The 16,810-nt window shown below is 42.6% G+C and overlaps 1 protein-coding gene and 1 non-coding gene across 2 annotated transcripts in view; both read right to left on the minus strand.

Annotated features, from left to right (window-relative positions):
* The window catches only part of LOC108554856 (uncharacterized), a 301,692-nt gene that overhangs the window by 109,521 nt on the left and 175,361 nt on the right, over nucleotides 1–16,810 (minus strand). The window lies entirely within an intron of this gene.
* Nucleotides 3,416–3,487, minus strand: TRNAD-GUC (transfer RNA aspartic acid (anticodon GUC)). The gene has a single exon. It is a non-coding gene; the product is annotated as a tRNA-Asp (tRNA).

Consider the following 16,810-nt stretch of genomic DNA (forward strand, 5'->3'; position numbering starts at 1 on the left):
GGATTGCGAACTGTTGCCATCGCGACATTTTTGTGATTTCTGCGATGGTGGGGAAGGTTATGTTACGAATAAGTGAATTGATGCACGATTGAGATTGTGTTTTAATCACTCTCCTTACAAAACCGGTTGTCTGCATGATTCTGGTTATTGAGAGCTTTAAACATTATCGAGAGTTTAAATTCCTTAAAAAACGTCCTGTAAGGTAACGAGAATGTGACCCTGAGTCTATCAATGATCGACACGGTCGGTTGTCACGATTGTCTCGAGATTGAACAACCACAGGGGACAATGTGACTTCTACACCCGGGGTTGCCTTCATCACTGCCAAAACATTGACCTGAAGTGCAACCTGCTGCTTGTCTTTATGTTCCTCTGCGAAACGTTGCGTTGAATCGGCATCGACTTCCCTTGTATTTGCTTGAGTGTAGTATTCCACCCGGCAAGAGGCACGTGTGATAATCGAATGTGCGCTAATCGGCTGTGACGATTTGAAATCTGCGTTTGGGTCACTGAATGGCCGCGAGTTTATCGAGTTCGAGTCTTGCTACCCTTCGAACCGCGACGTTTCTGATGTTTTCCTATGATTGTGCAAGAGGTTCAAAGGGTTCTTCACGCATGGTAAACTATCTCCCTGAATTGATTCCTTTGTCGGCAAACGAATGTTGTCTTCTACCTGTGACGTTACCGCATGTGTCGGGAATACCTCGAGAGACGGCTCGTTCAGGGTTTGTAACACACTACGTTTGGTCGCCTGATCCCCCAATTCTTCCAAGGAATCCGCGTCGGCTTGCGTACCTGTTGTAAGGTCGGACGGAACCTGCATTCTGTTATAGGTTACAATACTCGGCGCGTCGTAAAACCCCTTCAACAAGGTCCACGCGATCTCATAATTCGTAACGGGTTTAAATGATTTTATCTTCTCAGCAGCCTGCCCGGACAAATGAGAACACAAATTATGCCATTTTTGTGCGTTGAAGAGATGCGCGCTGTAGTGCACCGTGGCTTCAAACGCATCGCGGAAGCTCAGGCATGCTTCGTAGGAACCGCTGAAGGTTGGCAGTTTCATGGTCGACAGCTTGACTCGCGGCTCCGAGAATATCGAAAATAGCGACGATGAATTTATCGTTGGTTGATTATTCGTCTGCGGCGGCTCAGTGTTTCGTGATTCGAAGCCAGCGAGCATGAGTTTGGCGCGATTCAGCTTGGGCAGATATATGTCGTCGAATTCTACACGTTCCACGAGCTTTGATTCGAATTCGTCGTCCGACACGGATAATTCTATCGTCTCTTGAACTGATTCGTAGAATTCATAGTTCTTTTCTATCAATGGGATTATGGTACGCAATTCGCGGATTTTTCCAACTTCTCGGTACTCGCATCATGATACGTATTTTATAAAATTCATTAGCTTGCTCTTTAGGGTATCGCGTACGCGAATGCATTCGCGTATGTTGTCGGCGGGATCGAATGTGATTGCTAACCTAGCATAGGAATTCGATGGACTAATAGGATAGCGATAGACTTACGTGATGATGACCAGACGTAGCTGCATCGTGATGATGAATCTCCCTCGGTGGTGAAAGTGGAGAGGCCTCGTGGAGTTGAGTTTGCCTCTTGCGATACGTGTTAGGTGTTTGTCGTTCCAAGTGTCCACTGGCTCTGGAATCGGTTTCGATGATGATTCTGGATTCTCCGCTGACAGTAGTTTCTTGTGTATGGTTAATCACGACCGTTGCGATGCTTGATCCTCTTGGTGTTGTGGTTCAAGGCCCCAATGGCACTTGAACGCGTTTGATTGAGTGAACTAAGGTTCCACTGACGCTTAATTCCTTGTGTGATTGGTACAGAGGTAGTGCGCTCATGACACTACTGTCTCTGCAGCTTCGATTTGAACGGAATGAGAATGCCGTACTTCCTTGACGGCTGAATCTCACGACGTTGCTTCGGATTCCGCTGGGCAATCCGGTTGTGGATTCAAATGTGTGAATCCAGCTCAAATGATCAAATGTTGCAGATTCGAATGTTCGGATCCGGCTTCGATGACCCACAGCGTTGCGGATTCGAAAGATCGAATCCGGCTTCGATGAAGCAAGTGTTGCAGATTCGCTGGGTCGAATCAGGCTTCAATAACCGAAGTGTTGCAGATTCGCTGGGTCGAATCTGGCTTCAATAAACCAAAGTGCTGCAGATTCGCCGTGTCGAATCCGGCTTCGATAAGCTTGAAGTATTGACGATTCGAAAGGTCGAATCCGGCTCGAAGGACCAAAATGTTGCGGATTCGAATGTTCGAACCCGGCTCGAAAGACCAGCTCTATAATAGCTCAGAGCAAACACAGTACAACTCGCGGGCACAAGATATAAAGTCGGAAGCGGGAACGCGTGTATGGAAATCAGGAAATAGCTTATTTAGCGATTGCGCAATCGAGCCCCCTCACCACGACAAGGTATAAGCACTTGAGGGGGGCACGGGGGTTCAATCACAGGAAAACAATCGCACTAATCACTGCAGTAGCGTTCCAGCCGTGTCGGTTCGCGGCACTAGTGCCGAACGCGAAACATATAGAAGCGCACGAAAACTATACAGTCAAGTGGATAAAAGGCAAAGGGATCGACTAGATTAATTAATAAATAAATAATAAATAAGTAAATAAATAAATAAATAGGAGAAGGAAGGAAGGGAGGGAGGGAGGAGTGCGGAAGAGGGGTATATAAATTTTATTTATTTCAAGCTCATGTTTACAGTGTTTATAAGTATGGCCGTCTGAAACTTACAAAAGACAAAATGAAAATGACGAAGTGGATAAGAGGGTGAAATAAAATAAAAATTTAATCGTCTCCCCGTCGGGGAATCGAACCCCGGTCTCCCGCGTGAGAGGCGGGGATACTAACCACTTTTTTTTTTTTTGTTTTTTAAATATACATTTATTATACCTTAATTAAAATACAGCGATATATGTATAAGAAAAACCAAAATGTACAAAAGGGTTACAAATGGAAACTTAGACTACCAGATCGATGGCTCCAACACGAAGCACTCGCGATCTTAAAACTAACCTTAAATTACCGCGCTTATCGCTATGAGATAATATAAACTTAAGAGCTATCTTATATCCAATCGCGTGTTTGCCTATGTACAGAAAGGCACGAAAACTATACAGACTTTGTTTATTTTATAAGTGGGTAAGGAGAAGGGAGAGGACTAGATTAATAATTAAGTAATAAATAAATAAATAAATAAATAAATAAATAAATAAATAGAGGGGCAAGAGGGATAGGAGGTGAGGGTATATGTATTTTTATTTATTCCAAGACATTTTGTACAATACTTATAAATAGAAGGAACTGAAAATTAAGAAAGACAAGGCGCAATGACGCAATTAAATAGGAGGGGGAAAAAAAAACAAAATTTTATCCTCTCCCCGTCGGGGAATCGAACCCCGGTCTCCCGCGTGACAGGCGGGGATACTAACCACTATACTAACGAGGATTTGTTGTTCGGTTTCAATAGTTTATTGGTTCATGATTGTTTACAATGATTGTTAACAATATGAATTATTTTAACGCAGTTCGAGCCACCAATATTTTTTTGACTTTTTACGGTGAGAATCTTCCCGGTCTATTTTTGATAATTTCGTGTTGATTTTCGTCGCGTTGTCAAAAATGTCGTCTGTGTTATACAGAATTGCCGTGTTGTCGGCTTTCCTATTCGCATGATAGATCAAGGGTACATTTTCGCTATTCTGGATGTACCCCTGACCATCGAGGTATACGAAAGCTTCTGGTGGCGTATATCCCGTGTGTCGGGTTTTCTCGAAATATCCCGGATTTGGATAAACGGAGCTATTGATTAAACTATTGCTTTTTACGTTTCTAATATTTGCCCAATGATTTCGTATCAATTTGAGCATGAACAGATCTATTCTGATTATTTCCGCGCATTCGTATAGTTTGTGATTACTAACGAGTTTAGTGAAATTTGACTCCGGAGTCCGATATTTGCCTAGACAAGCTCTGAGGCATTTTCTCTCGAAAACCCTGAGCTTCTCTATCGTACTTGCCGTTACGTTGAACCATACGGGGCAGCCGTATGTCAATATCGGTCTTACAAGTGTCTTGTAACAAATAATCTTGGTTTTCGCGCTAAGCAACTTTGAGTAAAACAGACGTTTGTGATTGGCGAATGCCCTTTGAGCTTTCTCGATCTGCGTTTGAACATGGTTAATAAAGTTTAATTTGTAGTCCAGATGTACACCTAGGTAACGAACCACCTTCTTATTCGCGATTTTTACCCGATCGTCCTTTCCGTCGTGCAACTGGAAATGTTTCGAGTGCGTCCGTACGTCGCAGTTAGCGTTCGAAATCCGTGAAATATAGGGCCGGAATAAAATTGTCTCGCATTTAGCGGTGTTAATCTTTAATTTCCACGTGAAAAAGTAATCTTGAATTTTGTCGAAAGTTTCTTGCAACCGCGTTTTTAGTTTCGAGGGTCTACTGTCTTTTATATAAACTAACAGATCGTCGGCGAAAGCTATTGCGAATTTGTCGGGATCGTTATTTAGGTCGTACATGCGGAGTAAATCGCTAATGTATATGCTAAACAAGATGGGGGAATTGACGGTGCCTTGCTGCAAACCATTCTCAATCGCGAAGGTTTTCGTGGACGAGCAATTGTTTTCGGTTACTACGAATTTTTTCCCGTGAAGCATATCCCAGATCATTTTGACAAGGTGCTGTGGGAAGCCTCTCTTTAGGAGTTTAAAGAAGAGGCCGTCCAACCACACCGTGTCAAAAGCTTTCTCCAGGTCTATGAGGAGCGCGCCAACGCATTCGTCGGCGTTTCTCGCCCAGCAAATGTCCGACGTGAATTTTGAAATCGCGTGTGTCGTAGAATGTTGGTGCCTGAACCCGAATTGCGTCTCAGGGATAACGCTATTCGCGTCGCAGTACGTCGTCAGTGCCGTATTTATCACAGTTTCGAAAACCTTACTAATATTCGCGAGAAGGCTAATCGGTCGGTAATCCGTGGGATTACTTCCGTCCTTGCCTTTTTTCCTTATCGTTATTAATTTTGCAGTCTTCCACGCGGTAGGGAAGTACATTCTATTTAGGCAATTGTTGAAAAGGATCGCGTAAATGTATATGTATCGCAGAGGCAGATTTTTGAGCGCGATATTAGGAACGTTGTCGAAACTGGAGGATTTTTTGTTATTGAGTTTTTTAAAAATGAGTTTCAGTTCTGTAAACGAGGTGAAATAGTCCGTGGGTACCCGCGTGTCTTTCGGATGGTCCGCCGTATTGTCGTCGTCGAACGTACATACCGTCTCGTCGTTCAGTTTGTCTTCCGCGGTGTCCCGTCTGAGTTGATCGATTTTCTGTCCGATGATATGGGAAAGTTGTTTCTTCCCCATATGCAAGTTGTTCGTATGTACAGTTTCAAAGTGAGTCCCGAGTACGTTTAGCTTGTCCTCTGTCTCTGTAACGAGTATGTCCCGTGGCGCGTTTGTCGCTCGAGCGTCGAATCGTACGTTCGTGTTCCGGAGGAGGTGCGCATCCGCCATGGGAATTTTTAACGTTCCTATGGCGTTTGCCTCCTTTGGTCGGAATATGCTGTTAATCGCGGGAAAGAACTTGGACGACTGGCGCGGAGATATTTTGGAAATTTTCGCTTTCCAGAAATCGTTTACCGATTCGTGGAATGCTTTTTTGATCTCGCGACGAATATCTTTAAGGGCGGCTTTGAGCGCTGCTATCGACGCGTCGTTTCTATTCGTGTACGATTCGAGTCTCGAGAGTCTGTTTAGTCTCGTAATTATGTAGCTTTTGTGTGCGCGTAGCTGTTTGATACGGGGGGTGATGTATTTGTCGGTCGAGTTGGTATTTTTCACGCGTGGGATCGTACAGTCTATAGCTCGGTTTATGTTGCAGTCCAGTTTGTCAAGGAGGTTGTCGATTTCTTGTACGTTTAGATTTCTGTTATTCGGTATGTCCGGGATTTCCGTCGTCGTTAAGAATTTTCGGAATTTCGTCCAGTCGGCTTTGTGGAAATTGTATCTGTCCGGTGTCACTGATTCGTCTATTTCAAGCGTTTCCATCGAGGGTATCGATATTTCTATCAACACCGCTCGGTGGTCGCTATCGTATTCGAAAGAGTCCAGAGTGTTGTGGCTGGGTGTCTCGTGAAATTTAATGCGGTTATCCGCTAAACACAGGTCTATGTACGCGTTACTTTTGGGGTAAGAGGGTACAGCTGTCCCGCGAACGGAGAGTCGGTACGGTACGTAGTTTTCGAGGGTCCACTTATTCAGGGATATACCTCTGCTATTGTTTATAGCGTTACCCCAGGAGTGGTGTTTGGCGTTCAGGTCACCGGCTAGAACGTAATAATGATTGTCTTTCTGCAATTCTAGTTGCCGAAAGAGCAATTTGAACTCTGCCATAAATTCTTTCTTGCAATTGCTCGTCGCGTACCCCGCTATCACGAATAGCTTAGCATCGCCCTGAAGCTTTATTTCTATAACTGTAGATTCGAAGCTTTTGTTCGTCGTTTCGTGGTCTATGCAAATATGTCTGAATTTAAGGTTCTTACGTATGACAATGCCCGTTCCGCCAGCTTGTTTTGCGTTAAATCTATCGTTTCTAACAAAATTGTAGTTTTCGAATACAATTTTGTGTCGGGGACTTAATTTAGTCTCGCAAAGTACAACCATGTCCGGTTTGCGGATGTTGAGACAATCCAGGAGAGAGGCGCGTCTTTCGTTGGTTATTATTGAATTTACATTAATTTGGACAATGTTGAGTCGGCGTAACGTAAGTTTGTTGGCGGTGCGCGACTGTTCTGTGCTCCCGAGATTATCCATTTAAAAGTCTATTCCGAGAGCCTCCGCGATAACGTTGATTCTATTGCTATTGGTTTCTACGTACTCTGTTATTCGTGCGATCTGATTGTTCAACGAGTTTGTCATACGTCTTATTTCTGTTAGTAGCGTATCGTTAAAAGTATTTGTCGCGCTGTTTTGCGGCGGATTGTTTTCCGCTACGGCGTCTGAGTGCGTTTCCGTCTGTGTCCGCGTCTGTCTACCAGAGAGAATCGCGCTGTAGGAGATGGCTGGGTTAATCGTTTTGTTTATAAATTGTCGTTTTCTTTCCCGTTCTGTTTTGACCAGTTCTTTTCTCTCTTCTATCCTTTGCTTCAATTCCTGAAGCCTTGGGCATCCCCTGTAGGAGGCGGGGTGTCCAAAGCTCTGGCAATTGACGCAATAGGGTTTGTCGACTGTTTTATCTGTTCGCAAGCACTCTCCTGGATTGTGTTGCTGGTTGCACTTTACGCACCTATACTCTAGGTTGCAGTTGAGCGCAATATGGCCTATCCTTTGACACCTCTTGCATTGGACTCTATCTTTTTTTACTATTTTTTCCCAATGAATTAGGGAATGGAGAACAATTTTTATTTGTTTCAAATTTTCTATTTTGCTGTCAGGAGACAGCTGTACTATATAAATCGGGAGCCTCCGTCCCTCGGCAATTGATTTTCTCGTCTCGAATTTTTTGACTGCCTGAAACTGGACGTTTTGTATGTTTTTCGAACGGAGCTCGTTCAATACTACGTCTGGCTCGAAATCACCGTCTAAGCTTTTTAAAAGCATCGACGTGCTTTGCGTGCCTTTTGGCGTGTATGTAAAGAATTTAATATTTTCTTTTTTAAGCAGGTCACATACTTTACTGTGCGCGGCAATCGAGTTGACATGCAAGAGGTGTTTACCATTGTTGATTTTTTTCGTGTAAAAATCTTGCGTTAATCGCGATACAATGCCGATTGTCGATTTACACGTGATATCGAATATCGTAATCGGGGGAGGCCTAGCGCTTCTTACCTGATTCTCGGTCTCCTGTGATGGACTCTGCTGCTCGTTGACAGTGGTCCTCTTGACTTTTTTAGCCGATGGTGTAGGTGCTGCTTCCATCCTTTTGGGCTGCTGATGGCGGCTGGTGCTGGTGCTGATGCTAGTGCTGGCTGCTGGGCTCGGAGGCTGGCTCGGGCGCGATCTTTTCGTTGGCCCGACTTTCGTCCACTGCTCCCTGTCTTCGGTCGCAAGCTCGTTGTCTTTCGGGATCGCGGGGTTTTCCTTCGCTCTGGATACCTGGCTCGGCGGTTCGGTTTGGCTGGACGGCGAGGGACGGGGATTTCCCCCGTTATTCCTCGCTTTCTCTTCCACCAGTTGCTTGGAAAGAAACTCTACGGTTTTGTTTAGTTTATCTATTATTTTTAATAGATCTTCGTAGTTGGGGGCTACAGATTTCTCTGCTTCCTTTCCTGTGTTGGCTGCTGCTGTTTTTTTTATTGGCGCCATGTCTGCCAATTTCCGTGGGGTTGATAATGAATTCTGTTTAACTATTAACTTTGGCACTGCTTTCACTGTTTTTGAGCCTTTACGTTTGTCCGTATTGTTTATTCGGGCATTAATTTTGTTAATGCTGTCTCGTGTCAGGCCTTTCTCTTTTATAATCTTCAACGCTTCGTCTATGTTTTTTTTTTCACTAGTTATATTCTTCCGTGTTAGTATATTTATATTTATTTTATTCTCCAGTGTTCACAAGGAATTATTTCCTTGTGTAAATGGCTTCTTCTCTCTTGGTCGGTTTCTGAAGCTGCACTATCGAGCGTGGTGGCACTTTCGTACACTTCAGTAGGTATAAGCGTTTATGGCTTAAGGGCTTTGACTGTGGAGGATCGGTCGGAACGTCCGTCATCTTCGAAGGTTTAGGCAAGAATGGGATACTAACCACTATACTAACGAGGATTTTCCGTCCGCTCTTATTTATTTACTGGCATATGAGGACATAAATGTCTACATTAATTTTTAACAATATATAAGTTGCATTAACACGAATCGAGCCACCAGTATTGTTTTATTTTTTTACGGTGTAAGTCTTTCCGATCTATTTTCGATAGTTACGTACTAATTTTCGACGCGTTGTTATAATTGCCGTCTGTGTTATACAAAATTGCCGTGTTGTCGGCTTTCCTAGTCACTTGATAGATCAAGGGTACATTTTCGCTATTCTGTATGTACCCTTGACCATCCAGGTATACGAAAGCTTCTGGCGGCGTATATCCCGTCTGCCCGGTTCTTTCAAAGTACTGTGGGTTGGGGTATACGGAGCTGTTTATTAGACTATTACTTTTTACATTTCTAATGTTCGCCCAATGATTGCGGATCAATTTGAGCAGGAACAAATCTATTCTAACTATTTCCGCGAGTGCGTAAAGTTTGGGGTTGCTAATTAATTTAGTGAAATTGGACTCCGGAGTCCGGTATTTGCCTAGACAAGCTCTGAGGCATTTTCTTTCGAAAGCCCTGTGCTTCTCTATCGTACATGCCGTTACATTGAACCATACGGGGCAGCCGTATGTCAGTATCGGCCTTACGAGTGTCTTATAACAAATAATTTTTGTTTTCGCGCTTAGCAATTTCGAATAAAACAGACGCTTGTGATTGGCGAATGCTCTCTGGGCTTTCTCGATTTGCGTTTGGACCTGGTTTATAAAGTTTTGTTTGTAATCCAGATGTACGCCTAAATATCGAACCACATTTTCGTTTGCTATCTTTATTCGATCGTCTTTCCCGTCGTGCAACTGAAAATGTTTCGAGTGCGTCCGTACGTCGTAGTTAGCGTTCGAAATCCGTGAAATATAGGGCCGGAATAGAATGGTTTCGCATTTTTCAGTATTGATTTTTAATTTCCAAGTGTGGAAGTAATCTTAAATTCTTTCGAAAATTTCTTGCAATGGCGTTTTTAACTTTGACAGTCTGCTGTCTTTTATGTAAACTAGAAGGTCGTCCGCGAAGGCTATCGCGAATTTGTCGGGGTTGTTATTTAGGTCGTACATGCGGAGTAAGTCGCTTATATATATGCTAAACAAGATGGGAGAATTGACGGTGCCTTGTTGCAAGCCATTCTCAATCGCGAAGGTTTTCGTAGACGAGAAATTGTTTTCCGTTACTATGAACTTTTCATCGTGAAGCATATCCCAGATCATCCTGACAAGGTGCGATGGGAAGCCTTTCTTTATGAATTTAAAGAAGAGACCGTCCAGCCAAACCGTGTCGAAGGCTTTCTTTAGGTCTATGAGGAGCGCGCCTACGCATTCGTCTGCGTTTCTCGCCCAGCAGATGTCCGATGTAAATTTGGAGATTGCATGTATCGTGGAATGTTTATACCTGAACCCGAACTGTGTCTCCGGGGTAACGTTATTGGCGTCGCAGTAGGTCGTCAGGGCTTTGTTAATAACAGTTTCCAAAACCTTACTAATATTCGCGAGGAGGCTGATCGGTCGGTAATCCGTTGGATTACTTCCCTCTTTGCCTTTCTTTTTTATCGTTATTAATTTTGCCGTCTTCCAGGCGGTAGGAAAATACATCCTGTTTAGGCAATTGTTGAATATTATCGCGTAATTGAATATATATTGCATCGGAAGGTTTTTTAAAGCAATATTAGGAATGTTGTCGAAACTGGAGGATTTTTTGTTACTGAGTTTTTTGAATGTTAGTTTCAGTTCTGTAAATGACGTAAAATAGTCTTTGGGTACGCGTTCGTCCTTTGGGCTGTCCGCTGGGTTGTCTTCGTCGAATGTGCATACCGTCTTGTCGTTTAGTCGGTCTTTCAGGATTTCCTGTTTAAGTCCATCGACTTTTTGTTCAATTATATGGGAGAGCCGTTCTTTACCCATGTGCAAGTTTTGAGTATGCACCGATTCGAAGTGTCTACCAAGAACATTTAATTTGTCTTTCGTCTCCGTTGCGAGGATGTTTCGTCGCGCATCCGTCTGACGAGTGTCAAATCGTACATTTGAATCCCGAAGGAGGCATACATTCGCCATAGGAATTTTTAGGGTTCCTATGGCGCTTGCCTCTTTCGGTCGAAGTATACTATTGATCGCGGGAAAAAACTTCGAACGTTGACACGGGGATATTTTTGAAATCTTGTCATTCCAGAAAGCGTTCACCGATGCATGGAATGCTTTTTTAAGCTCGTATCTAGTGTCTTTGAGAGAGGCTTTCAGCGATGCTATTAAAGTATCGTTTCTGCTCGAGTATGATTCGAGTCTCGTGAGTCTGTTCAGTCGCTTGAGTATGAGACTTTTCTGTGCGCGTAACTGTTTAATGCGCGGAGTAACTTATTTGTCCGTTATGTTACTGTATTTTACACGAGGAATCGTACAATCTATGGCTCTGTTTATGTCAGTGTTCAGTTTGTCCAGGAAATCGTTTATTTCTTCTATTCTTAAATTTCTGTTGTTTGGTACGTCCGGGATGTCGGTCTTGATCAGGTATTTTGTAAATTGCGTCCAGTCAGCTTTATAGAAGTTGTATCGGTCCGGGATGACTGATTCGTCTATTTCTAGCGTACCCATCGAGGGTATCGATATTTCTGTCAACACTGCTCGATGGTCGCTATCATATTCGAACGAGTCTAGGGTGTGGTGGCTGGGTGTCTTGTGGAATGCAATGCGACTATCCGCTAAGCAGAGGTCTATGAAGGCCCCGCTTTTCGGATAGGATGGCACTGCTGTTCTATGAATGGAAAGTCCGTAAGGGACCTGGTTTTCAAGGGTCCACTTATTAAGCGATATACCTCGGCTATTGTTTATGACGTTACCCCAAGAGTTGTGTTTGGCGTTCAAGTCACCGGCTAGTATATAATAATGGTTGTCTTTATGTAGCTCCAATTGTCTAAAAAGGGATTTAAACTCTAACATAAATTCCTTTTTACAATTGCTCGTCGCATAGCCTGCGATTATGAATAGCTTAGTAGCGTCTTGAAGCTTTATTTCTATAACTGTCGATTCGAAGCTTTTGTTTGTCGTTTCGTGGTCTAAGCAAACGTGTCTGAATTTAATGTTTTTACTTATGACGATTCCCGTTCCGTCAGCTTGTTTAGCATTAGGCCTATCGCTTCTTACGAAATTGTAATTCTCGAATACAATTCTGTGTCGAGGATTCAATTTCGTTTCGCAGAGTAACATTATGTCTGGTTTACGGTCGTTCAAACAATCCAGGAGAGAGGCGCGTTTTTCGTTTGTTATGATTGAGTTTACATTAATTTGTATTATGTTGAGTCGTGTCAGCGAAAGTTTGTTAGCGGTGATTGGTCGTGCTATTGCGGGAGTAGCCATTAGAAGTCAATTCCGAGGGATTCTGTTAAGAAATTAATTTTATTCCTATTTATCTCGACGCTTTCTCCTATGCGCGAGATCTGATTATTTATCGTGTTCGTCATTTGTCTGATTTCTCCTAGTAACGTAGCATTAAATGTGTCTGTTGCGTTGTTTTGTGGTTGTTTGTTGCTTTCCGTGTTAGGGTTTGTTTGCGTTTCTGTCTTCCCGATAGCATAGCGCTGTAAGAAATTGCGGGATTGATCGTCTTGTTTGTTAATTGTTGTTTCCGTTCTCTTTTTATTCTAGTTGCCTGTTTCTTTTCGTCTATTTTCTGCTTCAATTCCTGAAGCCTTGGGCAGCCCCTATAAGAAACAGGGTGTGCAAAGCTTCTGCAATTCACGCAGTATGGCTTTTCAATAGTCGTATCGGTTCGCGTGCACTCTCCTGGGTTGTGAGGAACGTTACATTTGACGCACCTGTATTCTAGGTTGCAATTTAGAGCGATATGGTATATCCTTTGGCACCTTTTACACTGAACTCGATCTCTTTTTAGTATTTTCTCCCAATGGATTAGGGAGTGTAGTACGACTTTGATATGTTTTAGGTTGTCTATTTTGCTGTCAGGAGACAGCTGGACTATATACATTGAAAGTTTTCTCCCTTCCAGGATTGACTTTTTCGTCTCAAATTTTTTAACAGCTTCGAATTATATATTCGGCACGTTTTTTGCGCGAAGTTCGTCTAAGACTGTTTCCGGCTCGAATTCGCCGTCTAGGTTTTTTAAGAATATGGATACGTTTCGCGTGCTTTTTGGCGTGTAAGAAAAGAATTTTATATTATTTTTTTTTAAGAGATCGCATGCTATCTTGTGCTCAGGGATCGAGGTGAGATGCAAAAGGTGTTTGTTATTGGTTAATCTTTTCGTATAGTCTTTCGTATATATGCTTGTAATTGTTTAATGCGGAGTGTAACGTATTTGTTTGTCGCGTTATAGTTAGATTTTATGCAAGGGATCGCATGATCTATTGCTCTGTTTACGTTGCGGTTCAATTGGTCAAGGAGGTTATCGATTTCTTCTATGTTTAAATTTCTATTGTTTGGCACGTCTGGGATATCCGTCTTCATTAAGAAGTTTGCGAATTTTGTCCAGTTAGCTTTATGGACATTGTACCTGTCCGGTGCTACTAATTCGTCTATTTGTAGCGTGTTCATCGAAGGTATCGATATTGTTATCAATACTGCTCGGTAGTCGCTATCATATTCGAACGAGTCTAAGGTGTGGTGATAGGGTGGTGTTGTGAAATTTGATACGGCTATCCGCTAAGCAGAGGTCTATATAGGCATTGCTTTTCGGATAAGACGGTATTGCTATCCTGTGGAGGGAAAGTCGGTATGGAATGTGATTTTCGAGGGAACACTTATTCATTGATATACCTTTATTATTGTTTATGGCGTTACCCCAGGCACAGTGTTTCGCGTTCAGGTCGCCTAGGATATAATAGTGGTTGTCTTTATGTAATTCCAGTCGAGGGAAAAGCGATTTAAATTCTATCACAAATTCTTTCTAACAATTGCTTGTCGCATAGCCTGCGATTACAAATAGCTGAGCAGCCCCTTGTAGCTTTACTTCAATAACCGTCGATGCGAAGTTTTTGTTTGTCGTTTCGTGGTCTAGGCGAATATGTCTGAATTTAAGATTTTTTCGTACGACAATACCTGTTCCTCCAGCTTGTTTAGCATTAGGTCTATCGTTTCGCACAAAATTGTAATTTTTGAATACAATTCTGTGTCTAGGGTTTAATTTAGTTTCACAAAGCAACACCATGTCTGGCTTGCCGTCGTTGAGGCAATCCAGAAGAGAGGAGCGTTTTTCGTTCGTTATGATAGAGCTTACGTTTATTTGCATTATGTCCAGTCGTTTTAACGTAAGTTTGTTGGCCGTGTGTGACTGTATTGTATTCGAGGAAGTATCCATTAAAAATCTATACCGAGGGATTCTGCGATAAAAATGGTTCTATTATTATTAATTTCTACGCTCTCTGCTATACGCGCGATCTAATGGCTTATCATATTTGTCATCTGTCTAATTTCTCCGAGTACCGCTGCATAGAACGTGTCAGTCGGGTGTCTCACGTCGGTTTGTTCGCGTCCACTTAGTGACTTGATTCGTTTCTGTACGCGTCTGTATACGTTTGCCCGAGAGAATGGCGCTGTAGGAAATAGCCGAGTTGCTGGTTTTATTTACGATTTATTGCTTCCTTTCTCTTTCCGTTTTAATCATTTGTTTACGTATATCGATTTGTTGCTTCACTTCCTGAAGCTTTGGGCATCCTCTCTAAGAAACGGAGTGGCCGAAGCTTTTGCAATTAATGCAAAAGGGTTTGTCAACTGTCTTGTCTGTTCTCGAGCACTCTCCTGGATTGTGTTGGAGATTGCATTTTACACATCGGTATTCTAAATTACAATTTAGCACGATGTGACCTTTTCGTTGGCACCTCTTGCACTGGACCCGATCTTTTTTTATTCTTTCACAGTGTATCAGGGAATGAAGTACGATTTCAATTTGTTTTAAATTATCTATTTTGCTGTCACGAGACAGTTGAACTATGTAAATTGAGAGTTTTCTCCCTTCTTGGATGAATTTCCGCGTTTCGAATTTCTTGACCGCTTGAAATTTGATATCGGGAATGTTTCTCGTGCGGAGAGGACGATTTCCGACTGAAAGTCACCGTCTAGATTCTTTAATAGCATCGACGTGTTCCTCGCGCCTTTCGGGGAGTAGATGAAAAACTTTATCTTCCGATTTCTCAACAGTTCACACGCTATATTATGCGCGAAAATAGAATGGACGTGCAAGAGATGCCTGTTATTCGGGATTTTTTTGTGTAAAAATCACGAGTCATGTTAGAAACTATTTCTATTATCGTTTTCGATGTATCAATTATTGTTATCGGGAGAGGCCTGGCGCCTCTTACCAGTTTATCAGTACTCTTCGGCGGGTTTTGTTGATCGTCTTAACTTTCTTCGCCAATGTTGGATGTGGTGCTTCCGTCCTTTAGGGTCGGTGGTGAAGACTCGTACTGCTGCAGGCCGCTGGACTCGTAAGTTGACTGGGGCGAGGTCTTTTCGTTGGCCCGACTATTCTCCATGAATCCTTGTTGTCTTCCGTCGCTGCTGTATTTTTCTCCGGGGCCGTAGGGTTTTCTTTGGTCCTCGTTATCTGGCTCGACGGCTCGGCGTGACTTGGTGGCAAAGAACGGAATTTCTATCGTTATTCTTCGCTCTCTCTTCTTCCAGTTGTTTCGACAGAAACTCGACTGTTTTATTTAATTTGTCTATGATTTTTAGTAAATCTGTTTGTTTAGTAGTAGTTTAGTAGTAAATCTGTCTGATTTCTTTCTCGGCGCCATATTTGTCGACTGCGGTGGCTGTACTGTTCAACTTCTTTTAACGATTAACTTTGGTACTGCTTTTAGAGTTTTCGTGCTTTTTATATTAAATTCGTTTTTTATTCGTGCATTTATTTTATTAATGCACTTCTGCGTGAGTCCTTTTTCTTTTATTTTTTTCAAAACTTCATCTATATTACCACTTTCACTAGTTTTATTTGTCTGTCGCGTTACTTCTAACTTGTTTTGCAATGTCTCCAAGGGATTAGACCCATGTGTATTTTATACGTTATATATCTTGTTGGTATTTCGACACTGCACTGTTGAACGTGTTCGATGAAATTATAATACTACACTGTGGAAAGCGTTTTCACCCTCGGTACACTGCAGGTATGCGTTCTCGATTAAAGGCTTTGACTGTGGAGGAGGATCACCAGCACGAGGATGAACCCCTTGCACTTCGACCAAGTGCACCTCACCTTGAAGGAGGGGGTTCCTTCCACTACCGTTTTCGTTTGCGGGAACTTTTCCTTCCTTCAAGGTGACCAATTCGCGAACCAAGGGAACGCCCTTAGTTCGAGTCGCCAATAGGGAAACGTCCGTCCTTTTGGCGAACTCCGGATTTTTTCAAAACCGATCGTAGGAAAATCGAAAGGTCAGTTCGACTTCGTGATTATGTTGCTTTTTTGTACGCGTAGTTGTTTAATGCGAGTGATGTATTTGTCTGTCGCGTTGTAGTAAGTTTTTATACGCGGTACTGCATGGTCAGCACTATGTTACAATTGAATCTGTTGAGGCAATTATCGATTTTTATTGCGTTTAAATTTCTGTCGTTTAGTACGTTTGAACTGTCGGTCTTCATTAAAAATTTGGCGAATTTCGTCCAATCAGATTTATAGAAGTTGTATTCGTCTGGTGTTACTGATTCGTCTATTTCCAGTATTTCCATCGAAAGTATCGATATTTTTATCAGTACTGCTTGGTAGTCGCTATTATATTCGAATGAGTCCAGTGCGTGATGGCTGGTTGTCTCGTGAAATTTAATGCAACTATCCGTTAGGCGAAGATCTATAAATGCGTTACTTTTTATGGTAAGATGACATTGCTGTATTGTGGGTGGAGAGTCGGTATGAGATATGGCGTTCGAGGGTTCACTTGCTCAGTGATATTCCGCTGCTATTGTTTATAGCGTTACCTCAGGTATAGTATTTCGCGTTCAGGTCACCTGGTAGGATATAATAATAGTTGTCTTTACGTAATTCCT

The sequence above is a fragment of the Eufriesea mexicana genome, unplaced genomic scaffold (genome assembly GCF_001483705.2).
Source record: "Eufriesea mexicana isolate 0111107269 unplaced genomic scaffold, ASM148370v2 scaffold50, whole genome shotgun sequence".
NCBI lineage: Eukaryota > Metazoa > Arthropoda > Insecta > Hymenoptera > Apidae > Eufriesea > Eufriesea mexicana.